Source organism: Anopheles funestus, chromosome 2RL (genome assembly GCF_943734845.2).
Source record: "Anopheles funestus chromosome 2RL, idAnoFuneDA-416_04, whole genome shotgun sequence".
Taxonomy (NCBI): domain Eukaryota; kingdom Metazoa; phylum Arthropoda; class Insecta; order Diptera; family Culicidae; genus Anopheles; species Anopheles funestus.
The window spans coordinates 43463939-43480703 of record NC_064598.1 but is presented as its reverse complement, the minus strand read 5'-3'; the positions used below and the strand labels follow the sequence as shown (position 1 = coordinate 43480703).

The 16765-nt window shown below is 41.2% G+C and overlaps 1 protein-coding gene across 6 annotated transcripts in view; it reads left to right on the top strand.

Annotated features, from left to right (window-relative positions):
• Positions 1–16765, top strand: part of LOC125760547 (sterile alpha motif domain-containing protein 5) — a 127295-nt gene that overhangs the window by 35918 nt on the left and 74612 nt on the right. The gene's annotated exons all lie outside the window — the stretch shown is intronic.

Sequence of the window (16765 nt, the reverse complement as noted above, 5' to 3'; positions counted from 1 at the left end):
CTATCAACCTTTGGTTTTGGAAACCGGCACCACACCCTTTTCGGTGGACTCTAATTAAGGTTGCTCTGGAGCCGCATCGTGTCTTTCTTAAGGTGATCTGCTCAGAATGGTTTTATTCTGATGGTTTTTTTTTGTTTTGCTTAACTTACCGTAATCTTTCTTCCGCTTACTTGCGTGGTGGTCAGTGATGCGTTCGTACAACAAACTTTGCTGACATCGAGTTACCCCTAAAAAGGATCACTTGGTACGATTCTTCGCTGAGCTGAGCGGAAGATAACAAAGACACCCATAAAGAAAAGGCAGAAAAGAAAAATCTCAGATGAAGGGCTTTCATGACCGTGGGTCATAGTTACCGTAAATGATGATGTTTTACTTTCCATTCGTTCAATGATGTTCAATGTTTCAAAATGGACGACAAAAAGAGTGAGGAGAAGGTGCGCACGTCTTTGCGAATGGAATTGAACCGGTTTTGATCGTTGCGCTTTTTTTTTCGTCGTCTTCTTCTAATGATATCGTCGTTAACTGTTGGCGAATTTTCTTTTTATCGATCTCTTTGTAGGAGATTCTACCGGCGGATGAAGTGCCGCTGGAAAACTGGAAAGAAAAGTCAACAAACCTCGATGTAAGCGAGTTGACATGTCGAAGGAAGCTGACCGGACCGAGGGAAGCGCAAAAGTCCCCCACACGATGATCTCATTAACTCATCCTTCTTGCTTTTATCGTGTGTTTTTTGTGTGTTCATTTTGGGATGAATGTTGGGATCCCGGCCCTGAATGCCGGTCGATTTTGTTTGATCCGCAGGTTTCAGTCACGTCGCTTGAATTGATCCCTTTTCTTTCTTTCCGATTGCTTTTTTTGTGTGTGTTTGTTTTGCTTACTGCTCCTTAATTCCGGAATCTGATTCATTTGATACTTCTTGTCTTAGGAGAGGGATTTTTTTGTTGCTTCTGAAGTAATCTTATTTTTTGAGCATTTGGTAGATTCAAAGATCAGATTGTTTGTTCATGGTCCTACATAAAAAAAGGATACACAACGATAGCCTCCGGTACGTGGCCCTGTTGTTTGCAAAAGGTTTTTATTTGGTGCTAGAAAGTTCACGAAGGTCACACGGTTACGTTAATGTTTCCATCTTTTTTTGTGCAAACCGCATGACAACGAGACAAAGGTTAAAGTTTGTGGCAAGATCCTGGAACGAGGGGTTTTCTGTTTTGTTTATTTATTCGGGAAGTCATCGAACAATTAGATAGAGCAACCTGCTCTATATCTTCGATATTCTTCCGCTTCTTTTGGTTTACTTACTTTCTTCAATTTCGAACCATTCGCCGCGTGGTTTTACAAGAAGCTGTGTAATGGGTAAAGTTTACTCGGGTGATAGTGAACTTTGTTGCGGAGTTACTTTCGGCTGGAGGAAGTAAAGTTTTTTAATTCAGCTCAAACTTCTACCGTCAGATGCTTGCAAGTGGTGTGTTTGTGTGCATTATCGATAAGCAGAAGAAGATTTCGGTCCGGTGGATCGAAATATGGGAAAATTGAAAAATAAGAAATAGGCAGGCTGGTTGTGACTTTGGTAAGTTTAAGCAACAGTTGGTAGTTGGTAGAAAAATGTTGATCTGTTACGAAGCGAATGTTGCAATGGACAGCATTTTGCCGAAGTTTTGAGATTAGTTATCTGGCTCATAATATTTGGTGTAAATTATTAAATCCCGTTCTGAAGAGTCTTGAATTTGCTTTTCATGGAATCACGTTGGATGATAAGTTTTGTGTTTTTAACTGTACGCAAAGCCATCTGACAGTAATTGCATTTTTAATAAGCATCCAAATATTACTGCAGAAACTCTCTATCATTTCAGCAGAAGGGTTCCAGCTCGCTGGTAGATATTTGCTTAATGTTTAGCAAAACGGTAGTTTTTTGTAATGAACAAACAAAACTTTTCTTCCCGGACCTAATGAAAGTACAAAAGTTAACGTACCTTGTCTTTGAAATACACACAGCAGAAAGAATCTGCTGACCAAAAAGGGGTTGGAAAGTGTGGCAAAACACGCTCAAGGTGCGGCGAACAAATACGGCTAGCTGGTGACGATGGCGGAAAGTCCCATTAAAATGTTAATTAAATAATTACATTAGAAGCCCCAGACACCGGTGCAGCGGCTTACACACGCACAACGCAGCAGCAGTAACAACGAGCAAAAAAAAAACCCACCGAAGGTGAACGATGAAAGAACGGTGGCGCAGTAGAAAGAAAATGCCCTGCCGTGCTAAATGCACAGATACACAAATGGACTTGCACGGCTTTGCAACGAGGCCGAAGAAGTCGATTCGTTCGCCAGTTGTTCGCAAACATCTTGGCGTTTTGTCGTCGACGTTGTGTCGCTTCGTCAAGAGCGTCAGGTTCGACTGCACGCTTGGGCGGACAAGTTAAAGGTGCGGCCCCCTAGGCCTTGTTGGAACGAAACGCGCAAACGATCACGGTACGATAGGCCGCGGGAAATGCAACTGTCCCAGACTGTTCCAGACTGACAGGCAGACAGACGAACCACCCCACGTACGTGCACTGTGCAAGCGAGACGTCTCGACTTTCCCCTGGTGTGTGGTGGAAAAATGCAACAAACCAAAACCCCGAAGAAAAAAAAAGAATCAAATGCATATAGACGACGCAAAGAAAATGGCGCGAAATCCCGGCCAATGCTGAAGGAGATGCGTTGCATACTGTGGGGGAAACGGTGGGACACGTGTAACGTGATACTCCTTTGGCCGGGCTAGCCAGCCGTCGTCGCCATCTGACAGGGCGGTGTGAGTTTTAGCACGTTTCCGTACCGTTTGAAGTGCGAACCAAGAGGCCCCGATGCCTATTGAGGCCGAACCTCAAGGATGTGACGGTATCAGTAACAGCTCGTGTCGTTGGTCCGTTGATGATGTTGCACAGAAAAGTGAGCATGCACTGTATGCGGGTGCCCTAGGTGAAGTGGAACCGAGTGGTTCGCACGTCGGGCAACATTTATCATTAACTTTAATGAATAACTAACCGTAGCCTCGGGGACAATGGTGCGGCGCCTTCCATCGTCTGTCACTCTTGTGAAGTGTCTCCTGATCTTCGTATCGCTGGGAGATGGTACGGCGCAGGTGTGCGGCCCACACACTCACACACACACACACACGCAAACTCCATTTGTAAAGGATATTCAGCCCCAAAAGGGGTCTGGGAATAACGGGAGACAAAAGCGGTGGAAAAAAGAAAATAAATTAAAAAAGACAACTGTTTTGCGGAAGGTAGGCAGGATTCGCGAACGACGGGGAAAAAGCGTGAGTTGTCTGAACGATTGAAAATGGTGGGAACTCGCGGTTTTTGCACGGATATGCACCAACCCCCCTTTTTGTAGGATGCGTGCTTGCACATTGAGGGTGTAGTGTAAAGTACTGTCTTCCGTCCTTTTGATGTACCACAATGTCTCTATGCTTTGGTGATGTAGAGTGGGTGTTTCTTCTTTTACAATTGCTTCTAATCACATTCCCTACAGTACCTGTGTACAAGGAAAGTGTTACTGTTTGAATGCTGTCTGGGGAAGTCATGCCTACGACGAGAAAAAACCTGACGATTTTTTTCAATAAGTCACGAATTATTCCAATCGTTCACTGACGCGTCGAGTGACATGTCGGTAGCGTCTAGTTAAGTAGAATAGCGCGCAAAGAGATAATGGTAGTATTTTGATTTGTGACTTTTATTTAAATTCTTGAAATAATTCTGTATAAAACAGGCAGGAGTATTAAAGAAATACATTTTTATTCATTTATCTATGTATTTACTCAGTAATAAAAAAACTTCTCCTTCTCTATGAGCCCTATAAGCCAGAATTAAGTTCTCAATATCTAATGTACTGCAGAGCTTCAACTAGATTACGTTTTGCTGTGTGAAATATATGTGATTTTGCAGTAATTACAAGATAGACATTATATTATCAACACGTTCTCGACTATCCCTCCTTCTATCGTTATCAATATAAAACAAATCGAAAGATTCCGGCAGGTTAAATACTTTTAGACGACAAGTTTAAGTTCTACGCTCACATAGACTGGGTCATCACCAAAGTTACAAAGAATTGCAAAGTAACTTGTAGGCTGGAGAACGAACTTTTTTTTTTTGTTTGAGAAAGCTTAACTCTATAAATCACTTATATCACCCTACTTTCCTAATTTCGCCCCGTCCATTCGTTTTCTTTGCAATATATACGGTAAATGATTAGGTTTCATCGTTTTGCAATGTCGTATTATGACCTTAATTTAGTGCTGTGTTCGATATTCTACAATGAATGTCTGTAGACCAGAGGGTTGCATATTTGGTTACGACTTTTATATTTCGATTATTGAACGACCTTATTACGAGTACCCGAGAGAAAGTATAGTTCAAGGATCTGATGTTCATATGCATTCTACACATAAGACAAATGAGTCCAGAGTTCCAAACTAACTATCTCACAACAGCAGAAACAATTTTTTATATAAAAGGTATTCAATGATTCAACAGATTGTTCAAATAATTAAAGAACTCGAATAGCTTACAAGAATTAAAGTGTCACTGTGTTGTGCATGATAAACAAATTGTTTGATGTGATATATCAGTAAATGTCCTATATCACTCTGTTGTGCACAATTGCAGTTTCTATCACGATCTTCATGAAAAGAATAACATATTTATACTTAGAAATAATTATGACAAAAAAAAAACAATTAGACAACGCAACGTTTGAGACATGCGGGCACAAAAGCGGACAAAACGATGTCCATAAATGTTGTGAAACACTTTCATTCAATGGATCTTGGAACGTTATGTAGAGGATATATAATGGAATACCATTGCGGTGGCGTTAGTTCCATTTTCCTCGGTTGAATTGTGTTGGACGCCTTAGAAGTGTAATGACGCGATGGACATCAAAATGCATTTCAATAACACCACTTACACGTAGTTTTGTTTTCATTACATTAGAGAAAATATTTTAAAAATAATTCCTTCCTTCTCAAACCTGTGTTCGTGTAAGAGGTGGGAATTACCAACATTATCATTATTATAAATTAATAAAATAAATGTTTTAGCTTAGGTCTTTTTTTCATTATCGGTTTTAATTGCGTTAACATGATATCAAGGTCAGCCGAGATCGCTACATGAGAAACACATAAATTAAGCTATAAAAGCATACTTTGAAATTTGTAATAACAATACAATTACTTGTTTTATATTTGAAATCATTTAAAAATTCTTGGAAGATACGTATCGCATACATCATTGAAATGTGTCCATACCAACGTTTGGCTTTCGTTCAATATTCAATTCCATATTAATTCGATTGATCCTTGATGTTCCTATCAACAGCAAATGCCATCAAACATTCACGCAGTATGGACAACAAATTGAGGTATGACTAAATAAATGAATAGCTATAATTAGTTTTTTATTCATTGATTTTTTTTTGCGAAACATTATCATTATCAATGAGCGATGAGTTTCCAGTTGGCGATGTAGTTTGTAGGGAAGCAGTGCATTAATCTAACGTAAACGAAGTGTACAAGAGAAAAAAAAACAACAAACTGCATCAATGTTGCACGCATTCCAAAACTAATTTCGTGGTTCCGATACAAAACGACATCAAAGGATATGGAGAGATTGATCATGTTTACTCTGGGTATGCAAAAATGGATGTAACGATTGGTTGTAAAAAGTAAATATGACATAAACAAACACTAACATACACCACCCCGTAGGATGCATCGATACGTGTTTGGGTGATGGTTTATTTATTTTTTTGTTGTTATTCTGCAATGAAAACTCCATCGAAATTGAAGAGTAAAACAGAGGCTGAACGAACGTGGGTTTATGAACCGCGGATCAATGTTTATACAGTGGCCACGATCTGGTGGCCGCTCATTCATTGGTAATGTAGGGTGGCAGAATGATAATAATAAACGTGTAATTGGCCCAATTTCGTTCGAGCGGCTCCGGACGGACGGGAATAGTAGCATAATGACAGCATGCAACATAAAAGCGTGCGTGCAACCTTCAATAATCATTCGCATCCACTCCATCGGAGTAGATGGACGGCAGGCTGGAATTGGTGACTGGTGACTGATAAATTAATTGATCGTTGAATCCATTCCCTTTACCGAGCTGCTAGGAACGTCATCACCGGCAACAAGGAAGAGTTGTACGGCAGCTATCAATAGCCGCAGTGGAAACGCATTTCTTAAATTGATTCATTACTACATCATCCTTGTAATAGACTTCCGGCTTTAAGTGTTCACGTTCAATATTTGTCGGCACTCGTGTTGCGTTTCGCTCCAGTGCCGCAGTCATGTTTTCCCGAGGGGGAAGTGCAAATGACATTAAAAAAAAATAATACGAACCACAGCGCAAAAAGAATAAACCGCGCTCCGTTTCTCGCGTATGCACGGGGTGCGTTCTGAGTTTAATTGCTGTAAAATGGAGCAATCATTTTCCCATTTTTCACGCTCGCTGGCTTGCTATCCCGAGGTCTGGGTCGGTAGCGGTAGCTTTAATAGGAATTCTCGCACCTTCGCTCACATGGGTCCCAACGTTAGCCTTTCCGGCCTCTCGAACCCGTTGGCATGTGAAGGTTTACGGGTGCGGGCAATGGATTGGTACGCCAGCCTTTCGTCTGCGGGTCGGGACTAAACGTTGCGCTCGGGAAGCACAAATCATCATCAATCGGCCGAACGCACAACACTTCCTTATGGGAAAAGCGGCAGAAAAGCACAGGAAAACCGGGGAAAGAAACTAGTAAGAACAAGAAAAGAAATACAAATGCATTTACATAATTTATGAATCCATCATAATGACACTTCAACCCGTTGTGTTTCTCACTGATGAATTTGTTCTTGGTTCTATTGCGGCACAATACGCGGCTCGTGGGCTTTGGTAGTTGGTAGCGGTTTCTTGTACTCTTGAGAGTGTTTATGTTTTGGTTTTTTGCCATTCTTGGTAAAAACTTTGGTTCACGCTACACACCATGCTGTTGGAACGCTTCTGTGTCCTTGTTGTTGAGGAATAGCAATTGCACCAAATCACTTTGAAGTGACCGACCCCATAGAACGTAGCAATAAGCGATCTTTATTAGCATATGCAAAATTTAAAGAGAATTATTTTGTCTATATTATGTTTGGAGTATTTTTAATTTGTGAATTTTTTAGAATTAGGTCTATGAGAAAGATTTTTTTTATATATACATGTGTCATATTTATTTCTATGGATTGTTGTTAATTACATTGGTTTGCTATATTATAATTAAATATCATTTAATGGATTTAAATATCATGCCGAGTTTTCTGTCAGATTTTGTGAACGCGGTTAAGGTTAAAATTGAAACTGAATAAAAATCGCTCGCCAATTCCGCTCAGGAAGTTCAATCAACTCCAATATTCACTCACAAAATGCGATGCTTGACATATGGTGGGATCAGAATGGTGTTATATATTATGAACTGCTTTTGACTTATCTAAGAGGGGCCCGGTGATGTATGTGTTAAACGGCGTCAGTTCTGCACAATAGGACCGGGTACCAAATCCCATCCGGACCGTTTCCCCCCGTAGAAAGGATTTACTATCCGGCTTTGTGATAAAACAAGTCTATTAGTGACTATAGATGTAGTTAAGCCAAGAAAGAAGAAGAATCTTTAGTGGGGAATTGTATTTATCCCAACCAATTCATTTGAACCGTTCTACGAAAAATATGAGGTATTTTAAATATGAATAAAAAAGTTTATATTTCTATTAGAGGAGCGGCACCATTAGACTAACTCATGTTTTTAGAATGTTTCTATCGGAATAACCTTCTTTTTACCCGAGAAAACCACAATTTTACTCCAGTAGATTGAACGCAACAAAAGGCGAGAAATTCATAATTCCAGTAAGTTGAAGTAGAAAGTATAAAATTATATTAAATGTGTAATTGATGTTGGTTAATCATATGGACGAATATTTCTTAGCAACAGTTCAACATAAAGCAACAAATTTTATGGAAACTGTTAATTAATTTAAACACCCAATACATGTACAGAATGCCATTTTGTTACATTAACTTAGATTTGTGTGCCTGATGCAGGAATCATAGAATGGCTCTATTAGGGAAAAAACTATATACTATTCTACAAACTAATGTACACAATCAGCAGCCTCCAATGAGCACAGCATCCAATTAATTAATGCATATCCCTAGCAAACACCTCATAGATGCTAGTCATAAATTACAATTTCCTTTCATTATTCGTCCGCGGAATGGCGAGATTGCTGATTGGTAAAATAATTTGGTGCTAATTTTATAATAATCATAATAAAGCGAAATGCTCCCGTACATCCGGCATCGATCAACGGTCGCACACCAACAGAAGCGGCATCTTCCGTACGGAACGTTCAGCGAAGGTCATGGTGCTGGCGCAATGCGACACCTCTTTCAGTCTCACCGCTCCTCAGTGGGGGCATTCGTGATAATGAGTTTAAATTTTGATCTACTGAACATATACCGTCTAGCCTGTCTGTCTGTGCGTGTGTGCCTTCAGTACCTCCACGGGGGTAAATCTTTGTGTCGCGCCACCGGTGAGATGACATTTGGCGCTGCATGATCCGAAAAGCGCTTCACCAATAATCGTTACAATAAACATAATTTCTAATGATTCGAAAATGACGACATTACTGGAAGGCGGACAACGTTTTTGGGACAGTGGCCCCTGGGGAATAAAGCACCACCCGGACAGAAGCGTTCACTTCGTAAGCGTTAATCTAACCGATTTTTGATAGCTTGCCACTAGCATTTTGGGGAAGATTGTGGGTGCGGTGTAGGGGTTTTTTTTTTGCTCATAAAAATGATTGCTAGCCACTCCACAGGATGTCCCGTGCGGTGGTAGAATCCTCCAGATAAGAGGAGACAGGGACGAATCGTGTGTCCGGTGCGACATTTACCATAGTGTGACCCCGAAGCTCCTGTCACGGTTGGATGAGGTAATTTATTACCGGTAATTCCTATCGATTACGGCACCATGAAGAGTGGTACCGATCCTGGCCGGATCTAGGTAAAGCAAACAGTCGACAAACTGTCGCAAGAAATTGGAACCATGAAGCGTGCATAGAAATAGACCTACGTATAGTTCTACACGTAAACCGTAAAAGAAAAAAAAAATATGTACGTGTGGCAATAAATTGTGTTGCGCGACTTCAACTCACCCGACAGTGTCCTGTCCAAAGCTTTCCTTCTTTTTTTCCGTAACATCCGGCTCCGGGTTTTTGGCCGTATATCAGCTACAAACGTGGCACACCTTTCAGCGTGAGCTGTCGTCGTGTATTTCCCAACTACGAGGCAGAATACGGAATACGGTACAGGAATCTAAACGAAACCAAACAAAAAAAAGGGAAAGTGCTTTTCATCGATAGGCACACACCATGCTCCAGATAGATTAACCTAGAACGGTTGCAGCGAAAAGGGTCTTCGTCGTCAGTACCACGTTACAGGCCGGGTAATCGATAGCCCGGGCTTAAAGGTGCTTCGAGCAGCAAGACCACCATCGCACGGCAAGGTGTTTCACGTTTTCGGGGGAGGTTTTCTTTCCCTTTCGCTAAGGTGAAATATTTTACTCGGCTGTCAGCGGCCATAGTGAAAAGCCCGTAAACCGTTTATCCTCTAGCTTGGCATGTTTATTTTTCGGGAAGTTTTTTTATTGTTTGCTTCACTCTTTAAGCACATGGAAACCGTAAACCGGGTCGAGACGGTCAAGATTACTTTCGGTGATTAAATTTAGTCTCATTAATTAGCAAAATTTGTGCTCCGAGATTTAAAGATTGTCCGTGATCGGAAACTGTTACAGCCGGTTGAATTGGATAATGGCTGACTGATTGGTTCGATGTAATGATTTCAATTGGTATGTTCTAAAAAATCAATTTCAGAAGTACAAATTGGAAACTTGGTGGTATATCTTGAGCGACTGGAAGCAAATTGAAAAATTGAATTAAAAAAAAAATAAAAATATGGTAAAATTAAGGTAAAAATGTATTTTTTTTTAATCAAATATCATTATAATAAAAAAAATAATGTAATGAAAAGTTTAAGACACTAATAATCGATAGGTGTCTAAACGGTCTAAAAACTGTACTTTACTGGTTGGGATATGATTGTCTACCAATTAGTGAGTTTATAACATGATAGTTAAGTTATTTGACAGATGTCAAACAGTCAATTGAACTAAAAAATGATGAAGAAAATAATTCTTACGTCAAAATTCATTAGAATTGACAACCTCGTTAGTTGACATGCCACCCAACTATTGAGGTTCCAACTAACGAAAAACTGAACTAAAACAGACTCAACCAGTAAAGTTCGACAGTATTTCCACAAAACACTATCCTCAATGCAAACAAGCCTACTTAAGTGTGAAGTTGCAAATCTTGACGACGACTCGTACCACCGTCGTATATTTGACAATGCGACAAAAAGCCTGTTAGTGTAATGGGTAGTGTAAATACGGTTTACAATGAGAATATTTCTCTTCGTGACAATTTTTATCGTCGCTGCTGTCAGATCAGAACAGTGAAACGTCCCTTCTGCTTTCTGGCATTATTTTTGGGAACAAAATTCGATTACACCTTCCAAAATGGTACCAAAAGAAGAAGGGGGAGAAAAAAGTAAACTTCCTGTCCTCGCAACTACTGGTAAGCAGTGGGAAGAGAAGTAAAGAAAACTTAAAAAAATCGAAAAGCTTTTTTTTTTCGTGCTACTGCACTAGTCTACTATAGCTGCTGTTAGCGCGCTTCAGTAAACTCCGTTTCGCTAACGAGACGCACCACCGTCCGGAAACGTGACCGACTTCTTGCCTTTGGTTGGATTTGGTACAGGGTTTCCTTCGGTTGCTTGCTTGTCTTTCGGTACGAGAGATTTCGCAAGAATGGCATCCGTTCCTGACAGCCATCCGTCAACCGTTCGTTGCTTTGAGCTTAATTGGCCGTAATGGGAGGAATTGCGCCTGGAAAGTTGACTATCTTGCACACTCGCCAAAGTGCCTTTTTCGATTGGGTTTTTTGTAAAGTTATCATGCAATTTTTGCTACCATTTGTTGAAAGAGTACTCAACAATACTTTGCTTCGTTGTATCAACTTTGTTGAAAGCTTTTGAACAGAAGTCCTTCTGTGAGTCGGTTCTCAGCATTTTAACAGATAAAACACATGTAAAGGGCAATATATCACATTCTTATGTTCGATAATTGTTAATTTTTTAAATTATGAAAGCCTATGCGTAAAAGTTATGGTTCAATATGTTCGTAGATTGAATTCCAGCTACACGCTGTGAAACCTATCAATAGTTTATGAATCCATTTTAGCCTCTACAAACCGATGAACAATTATTGTAAAAAAAATAATAAAATGGTGATAAATTTTCCTTACCACGACAACAATGCCGGCGTGTGTGCGCAACATGTGTTCTCGGGTGAGTTTTTCGTGGTTCTGTTGAGGCTGTTCGATGCACTGAACTGGTTGATGCACGGGCCATAAATAACCTTAATTTTCCCAACCACTAACCGAAGGGTAGGCCCAAGCGATAGTTTTCCGCCCAAAATGTAAAGGATCGCACAGTGCTTCTCTGGTGTGGGAGTGCAAATGGGGTTCCGGAAATTAAATGGGACTAGGTGGTTTGTTTTTGGGCGAAGTTTTAGGCTTGAGTAAGGTTCGCACGGGAATTATGATAAATTGTTCCCGAACCGGACCCATCGTCATTTCCAGGGGTTGATCTTCGGGGCAGGTTTTGGGAAATGGGCCCTGACGCGAAGGGTGTGCGTCCATTTTAATGGTACAGCAATTTTCCGCACGAATATGTGAGAAAAGTTGATCTTGCAAAGCAATCGAGGCATGGCAGAGGTAGAATCGGGAGCATTTTTGAGGAAGCAACGTGAACATTCGAGTCCGTGAATTGGTGGTAGGTGCGAATTGCTACACTTTTTATTGCCCCAGGAAATGGTACGTGGCCGATATTGGGAGAAGGTGCGAATAAGGCGTCGTGCGTGAATTAGACACAGCAGGCTTGCCAACGAGTAAAGCGCACAGTTTATTTTCAGTGCTGGGCAGTATTTGTGCGTGTGTGACCCGAAGTGTGTTTGATGCCGTTGGTTTTACGATTATTGCCCGGTGTGACCCATTGTGTACGAGACTGTGACACCTCGCGCAACACGCGGCTATTGCATGGTCCGGGTCTATCGTCTGCAGGGACACCTCGAAGTAATGAATTTGTGGGTTTTTCGGTCATTGTTCGCACTTTTCTCATGGTAGGATTTATAGCCGATCGGAACACATTCCGAAAGGTGTTACCTGATGTTATGCGTGTTACCAGGCATTTGATCGGCGCCGGACAGATCTGAAGGAACGAGAACGAGTGAGAGAAGGAAAGGACTGAACAGCCTTTGGGGAAGGTTTACGATTTGCCATCGATTCAGAACACGACAATCGAGTGACAATTGGAAACGGAACGGAAACGCTTTTGTGTTTCGAATGGTGGTAGACGACACCGGCCGGCTTGTGATTGGGGGAGAGGGTGAGGTTGGGCTTTTATTTGTCGTAATTGCTTTTTCAACCGCAGAAGCTGAATTAGACAGAAAGGGAACCATTTTCTCTACCATACGGGTTTTCGAGGTAAAAGTGAAACCAGTAGGAAATCATTGAGAATTATGCTTCTACCACTCATTCTTGGGGAATGAAAATGCAGCGAAATAGGATTAATTATTTTAAGACCAAATTAATAGACACCGAAATTGTACGGAAAAAGGAAAAGAAAATCTATAATTGCAATTAGATTAACATGAAACCTACATTTGACTATGAAGATTTGTGAAAAAAATCTGGAAAATGTTTCTGAATATGCGGTACAGGGTTTTTGAATTAAACTGGGAAAGATGGGCTTTTTTCTGGATAATCTTCTCAAAGCTTTTTCAAAGCTTTTAGTATACGAGAATGTTTTGAGAGAAATAAAAAATAAAATCTGCTTATTATAAAGTGTGTAGAATAACAGATCTGATTTGACATAGTCCACTTCAATTTGAAAACAATCTAAAAATGGCTACAATTTTGACAGTTGAACACAAAAGTCGCATACATATTTGTCTTGAATAAACAGTGTATGGATTGGATGCATGTAAATGATCAAGAAATGTAAAAATATGTAATTTTGATTTGCTGTAACTGTTATGATTCAATTTGTTGCAAAAATGAGAAAACAAAACTTCTTTAGATAATGTTTTGTATGTAAATTTGCAAAATGTGTTTAGAAGGTAAATTATGTTTTCATTTGAAAATAGTAAAAAAAATCACAGAAGAAAATTCTTCCACAGGCGCTAGTGTTGCCCATATTGGGAAAGTATTCGTTTCGTACCCTATCCGGTTGAATATTTCTTTTCAATTACTTATTGCCGTGCAATCCGTAAGAATCAACATAAAGGTTGTGTTTATGTAGTAAATGGGAATGCTAGTACATCATGCACCCGTCCATATTCCCACGGGCGAAACAAGCGATGTACACACGGTACGCGGGATGTTTATTAAAAGATAATATTTTCCTTCCACTCTGTGTGGAAAATTTGGTCTGATTTTCATTCCTGCCTTTAACCAACCTTTACACAGGGAAAGTGAAAGTGTCCTCGTGTGCGTCGAACTCAAGACGGATCGTTTACAGCCCATTAATCACCGTGTGCGTATTCTTGTGTGTTTTTCCTTGCTGCGGTAACTAAACGTTGTGCTGCTGCTAGACTGTACCAACCATCCAGTCAGCTACGGCACGCGACAAAAGGCAGCAACAGAGCATCATCACGCCCCGGATCAGAGTGGTGACGCCATGTTGAGCAACAATCGATTCGAGCGAAAGTGATTCGTTGAAGGTTCTATTATTGCGAAAACAGTACGGCCGGTACGATTGCCGTACGGTGGTGGTTTGTTGCTTTCTTGCAAATGGAAGGTACCGGTCTGCCCCCTAAGGGTAATGAGGGAAAATCATTTCCCTTTCGGTAGTGGTGTCGCCATCGTCGTCATCCTTGTCGTTTATTTTCGTAGGCCTAAGCGAGGGTGGATGAAAGAAAAGTTTTCCACCAGATTGGGAACTTTTTTTGTTGTTCCTGTTTTCCTCATCCTTCAGCCGTAGGCATCATTTGCCCTATCTTTTCCCGGTGTCGGTTGTTTCTGTAGCAAAAGATTTTTTTGTTCCACCTTTCTTGAAATGATTGCACCGAGGGAAAATGGTACACAGTGTCTGATTGAACCGACCGGCGGTGTACGGTTCATTGTGAAATGCTGTTTACCTCGGGGGAAATTTCGTGTCGACTGTTTCCCAATTGTTGCGATCCCCATCTTGTACGGATTTTCCCTCCCATTCCGGTGCGTCCGTTTTTTTTTCTTGCGTGGAAAATGAAACCATTCTAACTGTCTGGAAAGGGGTTTTTACGGAGAGGGAAATTTTCACCCGGCACGGTCTTCCAACATGACAGGGTTTTTATTTAAAGAAAGCACTGCGGAAAGAATGTTTCCGCTTCTTAGCGAAAAGCGGCGCAAAGAAAGCTGTGGGACGATTCATTCGTTCGGTGGTAGGGATTGAACTAGAGGCAAAGGGTGGTAGGCCCTGTGCCTGGAGTGAAAGTTGTAATTGCGTTATTGCGAGCAGGCTAGAACCAGCCTTTCGCGTGGTTTAACCCAATGGAACCTGAATCCCGTTTTGCGGGAGTTTGTTCCGTTTGGTTCGTCTGTGTTTTGGGATGATTAGATAAATATGTGTAGGATTTATTAGACCATTTGTTTGCTGTTTGGCTTATAACGTCGAAGGCCAACTGCGTGTTTCGTATTGGGAGAAGAAAGGCCAAATATTGGTAAAATGTTTCGATCGATTTTGTCGATTTCGTTTGATGAGGGGTGACTATTTTTCTATACTATTAAGTAAACGCACAAACGTAAACAAGTGTGTTGTGAATCCTCGTTTATTTTGTATTTTATACAGAACTCGTCACACAACGGATAAAGGAAAAGGTTTTCAAAACAACTTCAACAGAACTCACTCAGTTACAGCAGACATGTACGGCACAACAAACCACAAGTTTATTAACGCGTCTAAGTCTGCTTTTCTACTGGAAAAACCCTCCCTCCCATCAGCGCCACCAACGCGTTTTGCGTCAAACCCCATTATCAGGCTTATTAAATTCAGTCATTTAAGGCTTTCACCCTGTCAGTGCTGTCGGTGTTTTCTTTCCCTCGAATCGACCAAATTTCCATCATCGTCGAGTTGCTGCCGGTGTTGATGAGCTCCTGCAAGGTTCCTGCCCTGCGTACTAAACTGTACGCCCGGAAATCACAACGTCTCGCAAGGGTGAGTTTGCTTTGGTTGGCTTTCGGTCCACAACCCAAAACCCATTACCCCAGTGCGGCACTCGATTTTCCACCCCCACATTATCCAACTTTCCTTGGAGTGTGGGTGGGTGAGTGTGGGTGAGTAAAGTTAAGCCGGGCGGTTTTTGTACCAAGTTGCTGTTGTCGATTTGTCGGCATCGCATAACATGAAGGGAATCGAAAAATGCCTCCTTAAAAATCATGTCACACATTTTCCCCGTGTGCGCACACGACAGAATGATCCTGTCAATCAAGCCAGCGTGGGGGTGGTGTTGAGGACCCCGGAACCGGGCGGGAGCGACAACGGTAGGGAAAAGCATGTAAAGGTTCGCTATGCTAACAGTACAATCGTTCACAGCGCGAGCTTTGAGGGTGCGACGGAAGTGAAAATTACTTGACATTTCTGGCTCCTTACTTCCCAGGCCGGGAACGTGACCAATGTTTGTGTTGCCGGGATCCGTTCTGAAGCTTGTCGCAAGTCAATAATATTTATAAATATTTATGAATTGCTTCAGTCACTCTCCAATTTGTGACGCTGACGCATTGAGTGTATCGTCTCAAATCGATTGAATTTCGCTCTTGCGGAATCGAATGTGGTACGGGAGATGTGGACTGGTAATAGAGAAAAGATTTTGGGTGTAGTGAAACGAACATTAACCTTTTCAATTTGTGATTTCGTTTATTTGAAATCTATTGTTGAGATAGTTTTGCCACACACAACACAATGGTTAGGTATTTACTGGTAGAATAAATTGATAGATACTAATAATAATGATAACCAGTCGCTAGATCATAGCTTTAGATGACTGTCTCCACTGGCTTCACGTGAGGAATGAAAGATGGATGGGAAAATTATGCAACATCGCGCTACCGAAACATGCTTATCAATGGAATGTTCATTTTTAATAAAATTTGACTGTTATTGAGCGGTTTCCTGTCCCCCCAGTCCGTGTTACCAGTGACGGAATTATTAGTTTCGTATGGTAATGAGTTCCAAGCAAGTTTGGAAAAAAAACAAACACAGAAATGTTTTTACACCAGTGTTAACATGTGAAACGAGCAGCAAACGAATGTCAGTGAGTCCCCCTTAAAGTATTTTGGGAGAATTTTTTGTTTGGCCAAAAAAAAAGCGTCAAAACTTCCCGAAGTAGCTTGCAGTTTGCCCGTTTGATGTGCTGAATTTCCTGCATGCCTTTTTCCATTGACGCGAGGTCCCGAGGGAAAAGTTTGGCAGTACGTCGTCGTCGTCGTCGTCGCGTTGTTTACACTCATGTACCGAACGGAGCGTGTCTTTACGCGTGTGGCAAAGGGTGTGCTGGAATTATGAATAAATTTCTCTAGGCCGGTAGACGCCGGTTTTGAACATTT